This window comes from Papaver somniferum, chromosome 4 (genome assembly GCF_003573695.1).
Source record: "Papaver somniferum cultivar HN1 chromosome 4, ASM357369v1, whole genome shotgun sequence".
NCBI lineage: Eukaryota > Viridiplantae > Streptophyta > Magnoliopsida > Ranunculales > Papaveraceae > Papaver > Papaver somniferum.
The window spans coordinates 65,775,127-65,797,605 of NC_039361.1; the positions used below are offsets into that span (position 1 = coordinate 65,775,127).

Sequence of the window (22,479 nt, forward strand, 5' to 3'; positions counted from 1 at the left end):
TACTAGAAATAAGAGGTTCGTCCTCTTCAGAGAACATTTCAAGATCTGATAATCTTCTTGAAGAAACTGAAGGTTTTGAAGCTTCTCGATGCTTGCATGTGATCCACTCTGTGCGCTGTGAGAACTACTGGAAAAAGAAGCTGTGCGCTCCTCTTGATACTGAATATAAACACAAAACAAGGTAGCAGTTAGTTATCTGCCAAAGGTGGTCTAATGTGGACAAGAATCCTGCTAAAGCACTAATCCAGGAAATTTATCCTGTTGTTTGTCAATTCATAGAGGAAATTAAATTCGTTTTCAAAAACAAGGTGCTGCATCAAATGATTAAAGATCACTACACTTATCAGTTGCAGTGTTGATTAAGATTACTACCTAGTAAGTATATATTGTACTCATAATGTTGTGCAACAAAACTTTGACATTTGCTTCATTGTTATTAATTTATTATCATGGGAGTGAGACAGTGAGTTAACATAAATAGAGAGATCAATTACCCATACGAAGAGATTTTCACATATAGGCGGACTTTTTTTTTTTTTTTAATTCTAAATCCGCGGTTAATCCGCATCCGGTCCGCATCACCCGTTAATCCGTGGATGTCAAATCCGCGGGTGGCTGGGCCGGTTATCGTTCAATTTTCCGAAATCCGCAACTTTGCCGGTTTGGTTGCGGGTAACCCCTAATCCGCAACCGTTCATCCGTTGCACACCCCTAATTACTGGCCTCCAAACTTCAAGCCCAATAAAACATATTGTACGGCTGTCACACCACAAAAAACCCCGTCCCAGACCCATTAATATACATGGTTTTAAAGGAAGTTGAAAGGGATGAGCATGGGTGGTCCAACCAGTTAGGGTTGTGCAAAAAAATCGGAACCGCGGATTTCATCCGTATCCGTCCGTAAAATTACGGATGTAACCTAATCCATAAGAGCTATGAGCAAGACACGAGTGGGATTCTCAAATCTACACGTTACACGGTTTGGTTGTGGTTGGACTTTGCAATCCGCGGATTTATCGGCACTGCACGGTTTTGGAAAGACAGATTATTAAATGACCCACTATGCATCTCCCCTTGTAACCCGATTGGCTTGACAGTAAAATTTTGATTTTCTTGGGCTGTTTGCTCCCATCGACAGTATGTTTCGTACTCTAATCAAAAAGCAGTAACCGTCATGATCATTAGGAATCTGATTCCCTGAGAAACTCCATAAGTTTTGTATGTCATCGAACTCCAACCCTTTTTTTTTTGTTCGACACTAAAATCTTTCCTTCTAAAAGTGGTGCTCTATTTAGTTAGCGATCATTAGCTCCACTTTTCTTCTCTCAAATAAAAACCTTTTTTCTCGTTAATATTTTATTATTAAATTTCTGTTTCACCGGAAAGAAAATAACATTTTTTTTTTTACTTTTTTTTCCTAGACTAAATCCGCGGTAAATCCGATCCGGCCCGTATCACCCGCGAATCCGCAGATGTGAAATCCGCGGGTGATTGGGCCGGACACGGTTGGATTTTCCAAATCCGCAACTTTGACGGATTTGACGCGGGTGATCCATAATCCGCAACCGTCCGTCCGTTGCACACCCCTACAACCAGTCAACCCGATCAATCTACCCGTAATATGGCAGGTGGAAACTCAACCCCCTTATGGACGAGTTAGATATCGGGTACATTCTTAAAAACTCGCTAAAAATCAAATCTGAGAGTAAGTGCAATTCTAAAAATCTATTTAACACCCGCACATGCTAAGTTAATAGAATTACATAAGATATGAGAATAAGTTTAGTAATTTATGCGAGTAAGTGCAAGTCTAAAAATCTATTGAACACCTGTACCCGCTAAGTTAATAGAATTATATAAGGTATGAGAGTAAGTGCAGTAATTTATGCCCGGTAGGCAGTAGTATATATGTTTTGCATTGTTCATTTGCGGAAGGTTTTAGGCTTATATGTTCCTGGTAAGATGGGCGGAAAGGGTTCAGATAAACATGCAAGGATATTTATTTGAGAATGAATGGGATGTTATATACCACTAATTAAACTATGTTTGTTTGTTTTTTTAATTTTGCATTCATCTAACTTAAATAGAAATTATAATAGAAATCAACGGATCTACCAGCAACCAATCTATACATTCGCGGGTGGTGGATCACATGCGGACGAAAATATAACACCATATTTAGATGGAAAGGACATGAATGACATCAAATTCATAGATTTTATCCGTTGCTCACCCTAGCAGTTTATGTGCTTGCATAACATAACCAGATTTTTACTACAAGTGAAGATGAAAAATCATGGAAAAGTGGTTTTTGTTATCGTTAGAGGCATGTCGTACCTCTGGTATCATCAAAAGGACACCATAACCATATTGTTAGAAACGGTAGCAATGTTTTTGCTAATAACTCTCTCTTGTTCATTCATTTGATTATACCATATATAATACAAAAAATACCCCATAACTGACTCTTAACTGACACAAACACTTATTCAAAAATAACTTTGAAACTGAATAAATACCCTAAAACAAAATACTAGAAACGTGGATCATGAAGACCAACCAGTTATACGTATTAGCATTACAATTTTAATTAACTCAAACTCTATCTGAAATAACGAGGATACTAAGTACACCACAATATTTTCGATATCAACCTATAAGGCCATACATTGCATGATCTAATATAAACAATGACTATCAAGAAGATAACAACCACAAGTTATATGTTTGGTATATAATTTCTAGTTCGAAACCGAACCTTAAACTATAGGGATCAACCCAAGTGTTCGGGATTAACGTACAACGTATGTACTTTTAATTATACCTAAAACAATAATTATAATTTCGGAAAATAAAAGTAAAGACACAACAAGATTTTGTTAATGAGAAAATCGCAAATGCAGAAAAACCTGGGGACCTAGTCCAATTTTGAATACTCTCAGAATTAAGCCGCTATATACAAAGACACTATCAACTTCATATAGTTTAGACCAAGTAAATTACTCTTAGTTACCTAGTGTCCTCAATATCCCGGCGCATATAACCAATCTATCCAATACACGTGAATCCTAAGATATAGTCCACTATCTTAAGTTACTTCAGCCTCTCTGAAAACTTAAAGCACTCATCCCTTTCGATCGTCTTCCAAACAATAAATGACTAATCTGTTTAGTAACCGCTCTCCTATCTTAAGAAATTAATCAGATATTTTTGTGTTGAGTGTGACAAAAACTTTTATGTTTTAAATCAATAAACTCCTTTGTCGGGTTTAGATCTTCCAAGATCGGGATTAACAAGTTAACCAGATCAAGTCAAACAGAACTACCAGATTTGGATACTGAAGAGTACCACAAAATGATAGCTTGTCAATCTAAATTACAACTAGTAATAACAATTTTTTCAAAAGATAAATTAGATCTAGTCGGATCCCAGCCGATCAAGTTTGTGCACGAAGCAAATCACAAAGATATGAAACCAATAAGAAAAATCTTCTTGTCTCCAAATATTCAATAGTCTTCTATACCTGCACAATAACAAACGTGATTCCGACTTATGATCGTTCACGCACAGAACAGAGTCTGTTAACAATAGAAGATGACAAGCCAACGTCATATCTAAAGACACATCTGAACTACCGCTAATTTCTTAATCTAGTTTGAGTGACCTTATGTCAGAAGAGAAGGTTCTCAAGAATAATCAAAATAGGTGTAATCAAATGTTAACAAACTGTTAGTTAATCAAATCAATAATTGAAAACTAAAATAACAATGCAATTTTAGTTTCCCACCAACGATACTAGTAACCGCTTCTTGATCCCAAAGAAGTCTTTAAACTAGCGGAAGATATTTCACCTAATTAGGTTACTCTCTTCTCCAAGATAGTATTACGAGAATATTATTAGTCGGCTATACCAGAAATAACAAAGATGAAGTTTTCATGGCTCGGGATGAGTTTGTAAGAAGAAAAAACTTCATTATTTGTAGACCAATGTAGTTTTGATACCAAGGAATTTCCATACCCGAAAATATTCTTAAGATATGCAATAAAGCACCTAAATTCGGTTTTTGTCTAATTCCAACCAATATCCAATTGTATAACCGAAATCTTCGTGGTCAACTAAATATTAGCCAGCATTTAACTAACATATATTTCCAGATATATGTTTTGATTGCTGGTAAAACAAAACATATTAATTTCGTAAATCTCAAAAAGATTCTCTACTATTTCGGTTTGGGATCTCACCTTGAGTATCAAGGAATATATTTGAACAATTTAACAAATAAGATTTCAGCACATGTTCATATTACTCATTATGTCGACATCTTCAACTTTCCTATTTTGCAAACGCAATCCCCAAATCACACAAACCCTAAAGTGTAGTGACTTAAAGAAATCAGTTTTATCTATTGGGACCGATTCTACCATGACTCCTAAAACAAGTTAGGATAGGTTCTACCTTGACCCCCAATATAGGTAGGGATCGGTTCTACCTTGATTCCCTATGTAGGTTAGAATAGGTTCAACCTTAAGATCTTCATTGAAAACCGGACCTTCAATCCTCTTGATTTCCGTTCAACTATGAAACAAGTTTGTACGTCTACTTCCTTAAACTCATGTAATTAAACAAAGATTTCTAGGTATGAATCAAACCTATATTCACTACACAATTCAGTAACGAGTTACAAAGATTATCTCGATACCGCAATAACAAAGTTCAAAAGACAAGCATTATACTTCGTAATTCAATATACCATTATAAAACACTTATACTATTGATATATTGTTCCTAGATTATTTCATCACATTATGATGATCAAGTCTATTATACTAGGGTTTCACGTATATAACTCCGTATATTATGTTTTCAATCAGAAACGACTTGAAAGCAAACGATATAGAAATGAAAACAAGTCAAGTCATGTATTACTAACCTCAAGTGGAAGTATGATGTTATCATCGTTGTCGATACATCTTGGGAATCTTCAGGTCTTCAGGGTAATATTTGCATGTCTCGACGTTTCTAGACTTCCTAGTTTAACCTAACGAAGTTGATTCTAGTAGTCTAATCAAGGGACTTATTAGTTTTGATACTAAAATATAACAACCAACCTTGATATACCAACACTTGGTGGTTTCAACCGAACAACGGTCTAACACTATCTAAAACAGTAACTAAACCAACAACACATAACATTCCTTCCCTCTTAATATGAGGTTTGTCCTCAAGTCGGTACATTCAGTTCTTTGGCATAAAAAATATCCCGTCTAAAAAATGATTTTGTCCCCAAGGTTGTTAAGTTGACAGAGAAGGTTAATCAGAATTATAGTTCCAAGTCGACCACGATATTTTCCAGGATATTGGTTACCCACAACTTTCTTCAAAGATTTGCAAATAGACTTGTAAACAAACCCAATTTGGAATTGTATCAGAAAACTAAAATTCATATGTTGAAGAAGCTTGCAATGGTGGAATAAAAAATATGATTTTTCATTATCACTCTTTTCTTCAAATATCGAAAAAATCAGAGATATGAAAGATCGACAAATTCCTTACTTTTATTCTTGAGATCCAAGTATTTTCTGGGAATATATCAAAGAAATCACTCCAACTAAAAATACTTGTCTTCAGAGATTTAAAGAATCTTTAACCCTCTTTTTGACTTATTCAAAACCAACATTCTGTATTTTTTGAACATCATCATTTAGACTAGCAGTATTTGATGCATCAGTACATTCCATATATGTTTCTTTTAATAAACTTTTTGATTTACTGAAAAAATAGTACATTCTACACATATATATATACCTTTTTGTGAGTGGGTCGATCCAAACGGGAGATCAACATTTCAAACAAATTTTTCAAGTCCTTGATCATATTTTCTTGCTTTATTTTATGGTTTTGACTTCATCCATCATGTTTTCTTGCTTTTTTGTTATGGTTTTGACTTCATCCTCCAATCTTTTTTAACTTGCTACTATCTTCCGTTCCTGGCTCTGGATACCACTTGTTATGTGCTTACATAACATGAATAGACTTTTACTACAAGTGAAGATGAAAATCATGGAAAAATGGTACATCTTTTGTTATAAAAAAGGTATTCCAAGCAAAAGAATATAAATTTTATCAAATCCTAAAATAAACTTAAAATTGTATTTAAGAGTTACCGTATTTTTTGAAATGTCGTGATAAAAATAAAAATATATCAAGAAAAACTCGTCTTCCGCCATATAATCTTTATAAATATAATTTATATGAATAATTAAGCGTGAGCTACTTTGATTACCGTACAGTTATAGAACATATAAGGATGTTAATGTCTCTTGGTGATTGTTTACTGTGCATTGTGCCGCGATCACAACTTCCTTCAAATTTGCGTTAATTGAAACAACAAATCAATTATATACATAATGTTATAATTATGTAAAAATTAAATAACAAATCGCTTATCGATCACCTAAATCAGTCTTTAGATCGGTGATAAAACAGAGTAAAGGATCTTTCATTTTTATCAATAAACTCCTTTGGTTAAAATCTCAAATCGACGAAGATTATCAGAATAATCGATCTTTATGAACAAGATATATCCAAGAAAATAAATGCTTGTGGATCCCAGAGAATAAAGTTCACAAGAAGTAACACAAATATATAAAAAAAAAATCTTTAATCTTCAATTTCAATCTTCAAAGTAACTGCTGCGAACAACGTGATTCCACTACTGATCAAACACATAGAGTGGAGTTTGTTAACACTGATTGATTAACAGTTCTATCTCATAGATCCAAAATCACTTAGATCCGTGATAGTCAAATCTTCAAACAAACTTGAGTGGATCTATACCAAAAGAGAATGACCATAAAATATAAAATTTTGATCTATCTAAGATAATTATATCGTTTAATTCTTAGTCAAAAATAATGAATAAAGAAAACTATGGTAATAGAACTTTTAGTTTCCATCCAAGGGTACTAATAGAGATTCTTGATCATAAAGAAAACTTTAAATAAAAGGTAAAACATGATTTTTCATCTAATTAGATTACTCTTATCTCTTTCAAGTTAACTTTTCCACACGATAGAGGTTGTGTTTTAGGGATGAGTTTATAAGGATACAATAGTATTATGACCAAGTCTTGTCTGGAGATAAGGTCTACCAATTTTGAAAATCCTTAAGATTTGCAATATTCTCTCATAGTATGATACCTGAAATTAGCTAGCTCACATCCATGTACTTGACTATTTTAACAACAAGAGATATATATACAAACCTCTAGGATTGGTAAGTGTATAATTTTGATACCATATTTGAAACTGAAAATCGATATTGTGAGATCTTTCCTTGAATACCAAAGGAATATACTTGAACATAGAGTTTAGCACATGTTCAAACATTATGTCGATACTTATGAACATTCCCTGTATAACTTGTGCAAGGAATGTCCAAACAAACTTGAGTGGATTTATACCAAAAGAGAATGACCATAAAATATAAAATTTTGATCTATCTAAGATAATTATATCGTTTAATTCTTAGTAAAAAACAATGAATAAAGAAAACTATAGTAGTAGAACTTTTATTTTCCATCCAAGGGTACTAATAGAGATTCTTGATCATAAAGAACTTTAAACAAAAGGTAAAACAAGATGCTTCATCTAATTAGATTACTCTTATCTCTTTCAAGTTAACTTTTCCACACGATAGAGGTGTGTTTTAGGGATGAGTTTATAAGGATACAATAGTATTATGACCAAGGATTGTCTAGAGATAAGGTCTACCAATTTTAAAAATCCTTAAGATTTGCAATATTCTCTCATAGTATGATACCTGAAATTAGCTAGCTCACATCCATGTACTTGACTATTTTAACAACAAGAGATATATATTCAAACCTCTAGGATTGGTAAGCGTATAATTTTGATACCATATTTGAAACTGAAAATCGATATTGTGAGATCTTTCCTTGAATACCAAATGAATATACTTAACCATAGTGTTTAGCACATGTTCAAACATTATGTCGATACTTATGAACATTCCTTGTATAACTTGTGCACATCTCCATGTTTGCATAAACCCGTGAAGATAAAGGGCCAGTCGAAAATGTAAAAACAAGTCAAACATCATTAGGATCGATCCTTGTCACAAAGGATCGGTCCCAATTCTACGATCATATCCGAGATCGCTCTCGAACCCTGTTTTAACTACGAAAATCACAAGTCTACTACTTAAATATATGTTTCTGAAATCACTTTGCAACGTAAATATTAAAGGACGGATTCACCAAGACACTAAATAATAACAAGTTACCAACTAACGGAGTACCGAATATATGAAGTCCATAGATAAACTATACTTCATAGCTTTGTATACCTAAGTTGTAGAAACAACAATCATATACAATTTATTTTGATACCTTGAACATATTATAATGACCAAGTCATCAATATTGAAGTCATTGTAACAAACTCAACTACACATTTCATATTTTCAATGAATAAAGACCTAAAAGAGTAAAGACAGAAATAAAGAAAGTCAAGTTTGTAATTACCAACCTCGAATTGATGAATTATGTCTTCGTTGTCTTCTATACATCTTCAGGTCTTCACGAGTAACTAGATAAAGTTTCAATATTTCTATGGATATTCCTAGTCTAACCTAACGAAGTTGACTTTCGTAATCTACTCATGCGACTTGAGTTTTTCAATTAAACTTGAAACCGAACTTGACATAACAATGCTTGGTGGGTTCATCCGAGTAGCTCTATGACGATCTCCCCCTTTGTCAATTTTAATGACAAAGCTCTTTACATATGGAGAGTGTAAGAATTAACAGAAAACACGTAACATAAAAATATTTTACTTATATCTTCATACGCTTAATCCAAGTTTCAACAACCAACTCGATTTGTGAACATTCAAAAATAATTGTTTTCGTTGAAGCATTTGAATAACAATAACTCTAATCCCCCTAAATTTAAGCTACGCATATATTCAATCCAAACATATTTTTTATTCAGTTCGTAGTATGTGAGTACTACACAACATGATATGCTTCTCCCACTGGATCAATGCTTTACTTGATTTCCGTTAGATATGTCTTTTTCAAGCAAATGCATGCATTATTTATATAATTCACGGTAATGAACATGCAACAAATAAGTGATAGAATGGATTTCGCAATCATGGTGATTTTACGATCATTATTGGAAATAAATAAGGAAGCAATATAACGTACGCAACCACATATTGGATTTGGATCACTACAATAAGGAGTGAGAAACTATTATAGTACAAAACCTATATATATCTTCAAGATATAAATATAACATTATTTTCAATAATAATACTTTTATAGTTCTCATGGGACATCGTCCCTCTATATAAAACATTATGGGAAAAGATAAATTAACCTCATTCTTTTGGGGCTGCTTATCTCCCTCGAGAACAACTTGATGTTTTTTTAGGGTTCCCTTTTAAGGATGCTTATGTTGATTTTGTTTTGCAATCTAAAGCTTCTAATTAGGAGAGGGTTTTATTAGTTTATCTGCAAGATCTATACAAAAGGTATAGTCAAGGAAGATTGTAGTTAACGAGTTTTATATATTTTATGAGGTATTCATTTCTGGTTATTTACAAAATTTTACCCATGCTATTTAGAATATGGTTATCACCCTATACCTAAAAAGAAGAAGTCTATTTCCCCTCCCTGTAAACAAATTCTACTTTGATCAAAAGGTAAAACTGTATTTCCATGCCAATATAATAAGCCTTGTAATAATAAATCTAATAGGTTTTGTGAGGGAGTCTGTATGCTTGAAACCAAGTTTCATTCACAGATTCAACATGATTTTTACTCGTTTTTCTTTCGATTTTGTTTTTAATCGATTTCGCTTGTTGCGGTCTTTCAGTTTTGATTTCTCTTTCGATTCTTTTGTTCGCTGCCTTTTATTTTTTTTAGGGTTCAAATTTTCCTTTTTAGGGTTTGTACATAGTTTGCATGTCTAGATTTACTAGGTTTTCTTCCCGCAACTTGCTTCCTGCAATTCCCTCACCCTTGAACTCTTCTCCATCTCCTTCCTCTACAGAAGACGCTACATCACATAATGGCTTCTGCCATTGTCCATTTAAGAACTTGGATGGCTGCCATGATGGGATTAACGACAAAGGTTATTCCAAGGGATCTTTTGAGAAACATCTTTATGACAGACATCTATTCTCCGAAGATAGCAAATCCATCTGCAAGGATTTGATTGCTGATAACATGAAGGTTTACATTGCCTGGGAGAAAACCATGTGTTGTTTACGGATGTGGCTTTGCTGTAGATGCATGCATCCACATGCTTGGACGAAGTTGTGCAAGGGTAGAGGTGGAGTTGTGCATGGAGATGTCATTGCAGGACCTTCCAATGGGGAAGGAGCAGGGGGAAGGTTTTCTCATTCGTGGTTTAGCTAAACCGGTCGAGGTCGGTGCTGTTTGTTTGAGTATTACGAGTGCAGCGTTTGTTGCTTCTGTGGAGGATGATAGTGAAGCTGTAAAAGTCCTTTCTATTGATTTACTGAGTACCGTATTCCAAAGACAATTTACAACAATTACCTACATACCCCATCAGTGCAGGCTTGCCTTCTCGAGGGCATTAAAGACCTGCCTTGACAGAGTTACAGTCAGCCCCGATAATCTGTTAGCTTGGCTGCGGCTAATTCTTCTTCCAATCTGTACTCTTTATTTTTTCAAACCGAGAAGTGCAGTTGAAGAGAAATCTGGCAATATGAAACGTTTACAAGTCGCAGCAATCAATCAGGCCCTCTCAGTTTGGAAGGAACCCAATGGTTGTTATGTTTTGGTGAATAATTTGCTACATCAGCCGGTTCATATGAGGTCCAATAAGACAGATTTGAAGAAGCATGGAGAGGCCATGATAGACACATCTTTGTGTCTGAATTATCCTCAGTGTCTCTATTGCTAGTGCTTGATTTTGTACTTATTATGGTGATTTTATGTTTGTGTAGGTGTTTTTGGAGAAATACACTTGTGTGGAAAAAGTTGCTCAAAAAGTGCTATTTGGACCCCTGGAGAACATTTGCTATACGGACCCCAAATTTGGCTAAGGAGAACCCAAGGTTATGTAGTTGTGATATGTCCCAACAAAACTATCATGAGTGATTTAATTGGATAAATTTGGTCAGATAATTCACGAGAAGAAAATAAAGGAGTTTATTCTCGGAAAAGGATATCACTGGATTTGCGCAAGCAACAGAGGAGTTTGCACGTGTTTGGAAGACCCTAACAACTATTTGGAGTGTGAAGGATTTAAATACGGCAATTTGGAAGCTTCAGAACGCGTGTAGAGATCAAAAATCTGAATTATTTCCTAAACTGGCCGTGAAGAATAATGGAGAATTATATGAAGTTATTACGTGAGATTTTTCTGTTGTTGGGTTATAAATAGGTGTTGGAATATCATAGAAGGTTTACGGAGAGTTTGAGAGATTATAGAGCATCACAGAGTCGAAAAAAATCAAGTTCCAGAAATATTTTTCTATTGTTGTTTATCTGAAGAACAGACCATCCAAGACAGTGGCTTTTCAACAGTGAAAACGACACACGAGCGTGGGTCGAGAATCATCGACAGTATTGTTCTATCGTTCTTTTCAGTTTGTAACACTTATAACTGTTGCAAACCCGGTTATCTTTGTTTCTCCCATTTCATCATTTGTACACCACCTTTGAGCAATAAAAAATGAATTTTGAGCGTGTTTTCCTAATGATGAGCTAAACCCAATCCTTGGGGCGACGGAGGAAGCCATTCTCTCAAGAATTATGTGGTAATATTTATTTTATAAATTTATGCAATATTTTTATATGATTAATTGCATTGATAAAAAAAAAATTAAATGATTCTTATTAATCAAATGTGTTTTCTCTGGATGATGCACGCTTAGTTTTAGACTCTTGATGCGTTATACTTGTGACTAACATTTGATATTTTAGGAATCTGATTTTCGCAATACTTTAGAATCGAATCAATTGTTTAAATTGCATGATTTAAATTAATTTAGAACCACATAAGTATTGATGAATAGTGAAATCTTAGCTCCAGCCTCTCCATAATTTTCACAACATATCAACATTTATTTGCTTTATTTTCTTTGCTTTAAAATTAAGTCTAAAATCTATTGCTTTCACAAGTCTCAACGAACTTTTTACTACAACTCAATTAAAAATCACATCAATTTTTGGTGCCGCCGACGCTGACTTGTCTTTAGGCTAGAGTTTTTAGATTTTTTTTTTAGGTTTTTATTTGTTTTTCATTTTCATTTTATTTGTTCTTCTTTACGTTTCTGGGTTTTTGTCTTTTCCTTACAGATTTTGGAATTTGGAGCGAAAGAAAAATTTGCCAAAGCTTTTGGTGAATACTTAAAGATTTGGAGTAAAAGCAAAGTGAAAGGAGCGAAAGCAAAGGAGAATAAAATTTAATTAAAAAAAAGAGAGAGAGAGAGAGACAATTTTTTTTTTAGATTATCTTTTTCTTTTGCACTTTATTTTTGGACTTTGGACTGTGGACTTTGGGACTTTATTTTTTTTTAAACCCTACGGAAGGGTAGTTTAAATATCAATTGTTTGCAGAGAAGGACGACGATTACGATATCGCCTCGGCCCCTCGGGTTCGTACATGACATAGGATTCGTGGCCCGAGTCGACTTCACCGGTTCATCCCCCGTCTGGTATGGGAGGTAAGTTTGTCGAAATACTCGCGAATCTCCTGTCAGCGAGTTACTGTATTCCTTCGTTTGCATATATGCTCAGGATTTGGAAACAGCTGCTTTAATTTCCTAGTAAAGGGCAAGGATTGGCCATACAAGATAAGGGTTCGGATTTCATCACCGTTCCCTTCTTGCCCGCCTTAGGAAAACGAAACCAAACACGAACCTAAGCCTAAAATTTGACTAGAACGAGACCTATAGGCTAACGAGCTTAATAGGAAAGTCATTCGAAAAATATTGGTTACTCTTTTAAGCATGCTTCAAAGTTCATGATGGTTTCTGCGAGTTGAATACGCCGCCTTGTAACGCCGGTGAGGCCTTGGGTATCAAAGCTCCACTGAGCTTCCCTTGTCTCGATTCAACTTTCTTAAACTCGGATTGATTCCAGAGGGGTTTGCTTAAATTGTAACGAATTACCTTTCGAAGGATTATAAGTTGGTCTAGAAACAATCTAAGTGGAGCCTCATGCTTTTTGTTTGCTAGAAATCAGTAGGTTTACTGTGGTGGAGTCATCCTTGTTTGTGTTTGCATAGAACTTCCCTTCCTTTTAAATTTTTTTTTACTTATTAGTGTATGCCTAAGGAGCGGGCTTGGAAAAGAAACACTCTAGGTCGTTTGATTAGTGATAAACCTAGTAATTCTTCTTGTGAAAGTGGGGAGCTCGAAGACTCTTCTTTTGAGAGCCCTGTTTTTGGAAACTTCAGTTTTGAGAATCTGTCTCTTCGTGAGGAAAGTACCCCTAGTACTTCAGCTGTGCCAGCAATGGCAACTTTGAAAGATTACATGTTCCGAACTAGGTCCACCCGAGCTTCGTGCATTAAATTGCCAGCCACTACGGCTAATTTCGAGATAAAACCTAATATTCTTCAGATGATACCTATATTCTTAGGGAAAGATGATGAGAACCCTTATTTTCATATTAGGGACTTTGAGGAAATTTGTGGGACAATTAGAATAAAAGACCTTACTGATGAAGTCTTGAAACATAAGATGTTTCTCTTTTCCTTGAGAGATAAAGCCAAGACCTGGATGAACAACCTACCATCTGAATCCATTAAAACATGGCAGGAACTTATTGCTGCTTTTTATATGAAATTCTACCCTAAGCATAAAACTGCGTCTGTTAGGCAGAGAATTAGTGATAGTGTGCAACAAGAGGGAGAGTCTCTTTATAGGTTTTTAGAGAGATTCAATGATCTCCTATCCCAGTGTCCTCACCATGGATTTGATAAGATGAAACTCGTAGAGATTATTTATGATGGTTTAGACTATTCAACCAAATCCATGGTTGAGTCTATGTGCGCTGGTGAGTTCACTAGTAAAAGTGTTGATGATGCTTTTACCTTCTTAGGAGCCGTCGCTGAAAAATCCCAACAGTGGGAGTCTTGTGTTGAACCCCCCTAAAAGACTCTTGGCCAATAGAAGTAGCACCAATGTGGTAGATACAAGCTTCGGGTCTGATGCTAAGTTTGCTGCTTTGTCTAGAAGGTTAGAAGCTTTGGAATTGAATCATCCTAAACATGGGTCTCTTGTGGAACCTGATGATAGGTTTAGAGCCTCGCAAGTGTCTAGTTGTGGAGTAGAACCCAATAACTTGTTTTGGGAAGGTCAGGTTAGTGAAGAGCAAGCCCATGATGTCTATAACACTGCTAGGTTTGAGAACCGTCAGAAGTTTGACCCATACTCAGAGACTTACAACCCTGGTTGGAGAAACCATCCTAATTTTTCTTGGTCTAAGGGTCAGAATCAAAGACAGTCTAGTAATTCTCAGCCTACCCCAGGTTTTGGTTATGCTAAGAACTCTTCAGGTCAACCCCAGTTTCATATTGAGAAAAAGATCTCCACCTTAAAAGAAACCCTTACTATGTTATCAAAGAACCATAAGATGTTATCAAAGAACCACTATGGTTTTCAAGAAGAAACCAGGCAGAATTTTAAGAATAATTCCCAGTCTCTTGCTAACTTAGAACTTCAAGTCGGCCAAGCTAAGTTTCTTAGTGAAATAGAAGATGGAAGGTTCCCTAGTCAAACTGATCCTAACCATAAAGGAGAGAAATCATACAATCATGTGAATTTTATAACAACCCTTAGGAGTGGAAAGAAAGTTGACAATACGGTTGCCATGCCTGATAGTGAACATGTCGTAGTTCACCCTTCTGAGCCAGAAAATGAGGAGACTGATAGAGTCTCCAAAGAGACCAATGAGGGTCATGCTGAGCCCGACTTTGTTCCCAGAGCCCCGTTCCCCCAGCTGCTAGTTCCAACTAAGAGGGAGTCCAACTTTAATGATATATTGGAGGTTTTTAAGCAGGTTACTATCAACCTCCCATTGTTAGATGCGATTAAGCATATTCCCGCTTATGCCAAGTTTCTTAAGGATATGTGTACGCGAAAGTGAAAACTTAGTGTCCAGAAGAAAACCTTCCTAGTTAGTCATGTGAGTTCTATTATTCAGAATACCACTACTCCTATGTATAAATACCCAGGGTCCCCTACTATCTCTTGCGCAATAGGTAAACACCGTGTGGATAAAGCTTTGATTGAATTAGGAGCCAGTGTGAACTTACTGCCATACCATGTGTACCTTAAGCTAGGACTTGGTGAGATGAAACCTACCCAGATGACACTTCAGTTAGCTGATAGGTCCGTTAAAATTCCTCGTGGTGTGATCGAGGACGTTCTTATTGAGGTCGACAAGTTTATTTATCCAGTGGATTTTGTTAAACTAGATACCCAACCTGTCCCTGAGCCAGAGAACCAAATACCAGTGATTTTAGGTCGCCCGTTTTTAGCTACATCCAATGCGATCATTAACTGTCGAAATGGTATTATGAATTTGTCTTTTGGTAATATGACTATTGAGCTGAACATTTTTAATATTAGTAAGCTACCCTCTGAACTAGATGACTCGAGCATAGAAGAGGTAAACATGATAGGAACATTAGTCGAGGAGTCATTACCAAACACTTTGTTAGAAGATCCATTAGAGAAATTCCTAGCCCACTTTGAGATTGATTTTGATGATGACGATGTGATTAATGAGGTGAATGCTTTGTTAGATTCAACCCCTTTGTTAGACACTAGTAATGACTGGAAACCTAAGTTCGAACCTCTACCCGTTTCTGAGTCTACCCTAGTTCATTCGTTAGAAAAGCCTCATAAGTTGGACCTTAAACCATTACCAGATTACCTGAAGTATGTGTTTTTAAGCCCATCTTAAACTTTACCCGCGATTATAGCATCCGACTTGGATAGTCATCAGGAAAGTAGGCTAGTGACTGTCCTTCAGAATAACAAGGAAGCTTTAGGGTGGACCGTAGCAGATATTAAGGGTATAAGTCCTACTGATTGTATGCATCATATCTATTTATAGAGTGACACTAAACCTTCTAGGGAGATGCAACGTCGACTGAACCCTAATATGAAAGAAGTAGTTCGAACCGAGGTTCTTAAGCTGTTAGATGCAGGCATTATCTACCCCATTTCAGACAGTAAGTGGGTCAGCCCCGTTCAGGCTGTTCCCAAGAAATCTGGTATTAGTGTAGTCCAGAATGATAACAATGAGTTAATCCCAACCCGGGTGACCACGGGTTGGCGTGTATTATTGACTTTAGGAAATTGAACAAGGTCACTAGGAAGGACCACTTTCCCCTTCCCTTTATCGTCCAAATGTTAGAGAGATTAGCTGGATGTAGCCATTATTGCTTTTTAGATGGATACTGCGGTTATAATCAGATTGTCATAGCCCCAGAAGACCAAGAGAAAACCACTTTTACCTGTCCATTTGGTACCTTTGCGTATAGACGCATGCCTTTTGGGCTATGTAATGCCCCTGCGACCTTTCAGCGTTGTATGTTGAGAATATTTTCAGACATGGTAGAACGGTTCTTAGAGGTCTTTATGGATGATTTTTCAGTGTTTGATTCGTCTTTCGATGAGTGCTTGCATCATTTGTCATTAGTTTTGACTAGGTGTAAGGAAAAGAGTTTAATGCTTAATTTGGAGAAATGTCACTTCATGGTTCGTTCAGGTTTTGTTCTAGGGCATATCGTATCTTCTAAGGGTATAGAGGTAGATAGAGCCAAAGTTGACCTCATTAAAACTTTACAGGTCCCAAAAACCGTAAGAGATATTAGGTCATTCTTAGGGCATGCAGGTTTTTATCGTCGATTCATTAAGGATTTTAGCTTAATTTCTAGACCTCTTTGCAATTTGCTTGAAAAAGACGTTAAGTTTGTCTTTGATGATGCTTGTTTAGAGGATTTTGAGAAGCTTAAGAATTTACTCACTACCGCCCCCATAGTCCAGGCACCCAACTGGAACCTACCCTTTGAGATCATGTGTGATGCTTCAGATTATGCTATTGGTGTTGTGCTAGGTCAGCGAGAAAATAAGTTGCTTCATGTGATTTACTACGCTAGCAAAACTCTGAATGATGCTCAGTTGAACTATACCACTACAGAGAAGGAACTATTAGCTATTGTGTTTGCCTTAGACAAGTTTAGATCCTACCTCTTAGGTTCTAAGGTCATAATCTTTACTGATCATGCTGCTTTGAAGTATCTTCTTTCCAAGAAGGATACTAAACCTAGATTGATTAGATGGATCCTATTGTTGGAGGAATTTTCCTTAGACATTAGAGATAAAAAAAAGGTGCAGAAAATGTAGTAGCAGACCACTTGTCTAGGCTTGTTGTGGATACCCTTAATGATTCTCCTCATGTTAGGGATAGTTTTCCTGATGAACAACTGTTCTTTGTTACCCAAGCACCTTGGTATGCGAATATAGTGAATTATCTTGTTACTGGTCGAATGCCCCAACATTGGGGTAAACAAGATCGTTCTAGGTTTTTAGCCGAGGTGAAGCACTTCTTTTGGGATGATCCTTATTTGTTTAAGTATTGTCCAGACCAGATTATTAGGAGATGTATACCTGAGAATGACCAGTCCAGTATTATTTCCTTTTGTCATGATCATGCTTGTGGGGGTCACTTTAGTGCTAAGAAGACTGCTGCTAAAATATTGCAGTGTGGATTCTATCGACCTTCGTTGTTTGAAGACTCCCACAGTTACTGTGTTACTTGTGAACGTTGTCAGAAATTAGGAACCATTTCCCGTAGGAACATGATGCCCTTGAACCCTATTTTATTTGTTGAGGTCTTTGATGTGTGGGGTATTGACTTTATGGGTCCGTTTCCTAATTCTTTTGATAACTTATACATCCTTGTCGTTGTAGACTATGTCTCTAAGTGGATTGAGGCGGTTGCGTGCAAGACCAATGACCATAGGGCTGTGATTGAGTTCTTGAAAGATAATATACTTACACGTTTTGGTACACCGCGAGCTATAATTAGTGATGGAGGGATGCACTTTTGTAATGGACCTTTTAGGCTTTTGATGAAGAAATATGGTATTACACATAAGGTAGCTATCCCATATCATCCACAGACTAGTGGTCAGGTAGAGGTTTCCAATAGGGAGATAAAGCGTATATTAGAGAAAACAGTTAATTATAATCGGAAAGACTGGTCGTCTAGGCTTACTGATGCCTTATGGGCTTACCGTACTGCGTTTAAGACCTCCATTGGAATGTCGCCTTATCGGCTTGTGTATGGAAAGGCATATCATTTACCTGTTGAGTTAGAACATATAGCTTATTGGGTTGTTAAGCAACTAAATTTTTCACTTGACAAGGCAGGAGCCCATATGAAACTCCATCTCAATGAGTTGGAAGAGATTCGTATAGATGCTTACGATAGTGCAAAGGAGTATAAGAACAAAATGAAACTTGTGCATGATAGAAATATTTTAAGGAAGTCATTTTCTCTAGATCAAAAAGTTCTTTTGTATGATACCCTCTTGCATCTTTTCCCTGGGAAGTTACGTTCTCGGTGGACGGGTCCTTTTATTGTTCGCATTGTCTTTCCTCATGGAGCCGTTGAGATCGAGACACCATATGGTAGTAGTTCTTCGAAGGTTAACGGTCAGAGATTGAAACCCTTTTTAGAGCCCTTTCCTACAGGTGATGTTGAGGAGGTCCCTCTGGAGGACCCTGTTTACCCTTGATTGACCATCGAGGCGATTGTATGTTGTATATTAGTTTTTGATTTCTCTCTTCACCCAGGTACTATCTTTCCGACTTCTCTCTTTACAGATTCCTTATGTTAGTATTGCTCTTTCATTAGAAACATTGAGGACAATGTTAGATTTAAGTTTGGAGGTGGGGAAGAAACTTTTTGTTAGCTTTTAGTTGCAATAAATAAACTCCAGAGCCTAGAAATTTATCCTTATTAAGGTTGGCACTAACCAATCTAAGTGGATGGGAACATCTTGGTTGTAGGAGTTGAGGAACCAATCTGATTAGATGGAAACATCTAAAGATTCTATTCATAAAAGCACAGAGCTCAGGTGTTAGAATTAAAAAAAAACATGGTAGTTTCGCCATAACTCGTTGAATCCTAATCCCTTGTGTTTTTATTTCTTAAGTGATTTGATGGGGCACACGACTCAAGTTGTTACCATCGCTAGGTGAAATAGAGTGATTGAGATACAAAAAAAAAAAAAAAAAAAAAGATTGAGACCAGACCATCAGACCAACCAGAATAAATTCAATAAAGTCGACCACTGGTTCCCTTGTATATGCCAGTTGTGTTGACCTAGAGTTAGGTTTATCGACCGCTGGTCCCCTTGTATATGCCAGTTGTGTTGATATTAGTCAGACCGGTATCTCAGTCCATTAGGATAGGATCATCTTGGCAGAGGCCTTCAGACAGATATGGGAAACATCGTTCACTTTAACAATCTATTTTTCTCTTTATCCATCTTCTTAATATTTCCATATGATTGGTTGACTTCGGTTATGATGTCTATAAACTATCTGAGTAGAGCTTTGTCACTTATATATGAATTATAGTATGCTGAGTGCAAACTCGTGTACATCAATTGGAAATTCGCATCAGGGTACTTCCTCCTATAGTCAATGTTTGTACGCCAACCAAGGAGATTCTTTAGTGCCTTCCAAGGTTCTGCGTAGACAGCTAGGGTCTGGAGTAATGGTTTTGTGTGTAAACCTCTGGTAAACCCTCCGGAGACAACACTCCGCTGCTAGGGCCACCTAGCGATTTAACGGCTTGCTGCACGTGCTAAGTGTAGTCATTTTATATTAGATTTGCTCGAGGACTAGCAAATAATAAGTTTGGGGGTAATTGATAGACACATTTTTGTGTCTGAATTGTCCTCAGTGTCTCTATTGCTAGTGCTTGATTTTGTACTTATTATGGTGTTTTTATGTTTGTGTAGGTGTTTTTGGAGAAATACACTTGTGTGGAAAAAGTTGCTCAAAAAGTGCTATTTGGACCCCTCAAGGACATTTGCTATACGGACCCCGGATTTGGATAAGGGGTACCCAAGGTTATGCGTAGTCCAACTTCATCCTCAACACCCAAATTTGTCCTCAGCACCCATATGCTATTCGCACCCCAGAACAGGATAGGGGCACTTCATCTTCAACATTTCAAAACTGAATTTTGGCGGGAAAATAAAAACAGAACTGTGTGATTTTTCGATCGATATTTGAAGGAGTTCTGGGTCAATTAAAGGGCTGAAATTTGTTGAGTAGTTGTGATATGTCCCAACAAAACTATCATGAGTGATTTAATTGGATAAATTTGGCTAGATAATTCACGAGAAGAAAATAGAGGAGTTTATTCTCGGAAAAGGATATCACGGGATTTGCGCGAGCAACAGAGGAGTTTGCACGTGTTTGGAAGACCCTAACAACTATTTGGAGTGTGAAGGATTTAAAAACGACAATTTGGAAGCTTCAGAACGCGTGTAGAGATCAAAAATCTGAATTATTTCCTAAACTGGCCGTGAAGAATAATGGATAATTATATGAAGTTATTACGTGAGATTTTGCTGTTGCTGGGTTATAAATAGGTATTGGAATATCATAGAAGGTTTACGGAGAGTGTGGGAGATTATAGAGCATCACAGAGTCGAAAAAATCAAGTTCCAGAAATATTTTTCTGCTGCTGTTCATCTGAAGAACGCAAAGAACAGACCATCCAAGACAGTCGTTTTTCAACAGTGGAAACGATACACGAGCGTGGGTCGAGAATCAGCGACAGTACTGTTCTATCGTTCTTTTCAGTTTGTAATACTTATAACTGTTCCAAACCCGTTTATCTTTGTTTCTCCCATTTCATCATTTGTACACCACCTTTGAGCAATAAAAAATGAATTTTGAGCGTGTTTTCCTAATGATGAGCTAAACCGAATCCTTGGGGCGATGGAGGAAGCCATTCTCTCAAGAATTATGTGGTAATATTTATTTTATAAATTTATGCAATATTTTTATATGATTAATTGCATTGATAAAAAAATAAATTAAATGATTCTTATTAATCAAATGTGTTTTCTTTTGATGATGCAAGCTTAGCTTTAGACTCTTGATGCGTTATACTTGCGACTAACACTTGATATTTTGGGAATCTGATTTTGGCAATACTTTAGAATCAAATCAATTGTTTAAATTGCATGATTTACATTAATTTAGAACCACATAAGTATTGATGAATGGTGAAATCCTAGTTCCAGCCTCTCCATAATTTTCACAACATATCAATATTTATTTTCTTTATTTTCTTTGCTTTAAAATTAAGTCTAAAATATATTGCTTTCACAAGTCTCAACGAACTTTTTACTACAACTCAATTTAAAATCACATCAGGCCACCTTGACAGCTTGTCTCAGGAAGATGAGTTGTGGCCATTTTGCGGCTGCAATCCGAGTGTTATCTTCGTTTGGGGTTGCACCATGAAGTGAGAAGACGTACACATAACTGTTGGATAAACATCCACCTGCACCTTGTCCTGAGGTACCCGTTGATGACATCTTAGCTGACCCTATCACGGTGGATTCCAAGGCAATTTTGGGGGCTATCAAAAGCTTCCCGAAAAGTACATCATGCAGTCGTGATGGATTACGTACGCAACATTTGGTTGATATTTTGAGCGGGGAAACAGCAGCAGTAGCGGACGACTTACTCTCGTCGATTTCAGGGACTGTCAACCTTTGGTTGGCTGGTAAATGCCCCAAGACTTTAGGCGAGTTCATTGCTAGAGCGCCCTTGATACCGCTACTCAAACCTGGGTGAGGTATTAGGCCCATTGCCATGGGTAAAGTTTGACGTAGATTGGTTCTAAAGTGGCTGATTTCTCTGTCGGAAATGATGTGAATTCTTATTTAGGTGACTACCAATTCGGGGTTGGTGTGCCTGCTGGGGGAGAAAGTATTTTACATGCTGTAAATCGCTTACTGGAGATGAAAGGTCACTCAGATAAAATGTAAATGTTGCTTATTGACTTTTCCAATGCGTTCAACATGGTGAGCAGATCTCAACTCATCAAGGAAGTTCGTCTTCATTGTCCAGGTATTTCTCGATGGGTAGAATTTTGTTACTTGCGACCTGTTAAAATTTACTATGACTACTATATTTTGTCTTTTGTACTCGATGTTCAGCAAGGAGACCCTCTCGGTCCATCGTTGTTTGCATTGACATTTCACCCTTTGGTGAAGTATATTGATTATCGCTGCAAACTTGATTTGCACGCCTGGTACCTTGATGATGGTACAATTATTGGCGATACACTGAAAGTAGCTAAGGCTTTGATCATAATAGAAACTGAAGGACCAAACAGGGGTTTACATCTCGATATAA

The 22,479-nt window shown here is 36.5% G+C and overlaps 1 pseudogene; it reads left to right on the top strand.

Annotated features, from left to right (window-relative positions):
• LOC113272637 overlaps positions 1-17,349 on the top strand; it is a 235,065-nt pseudogene extending 217,716 nt beyond the window's left edge.
• Positions 17,350-22,479: the final 5,130 nt, after the last annotated feature.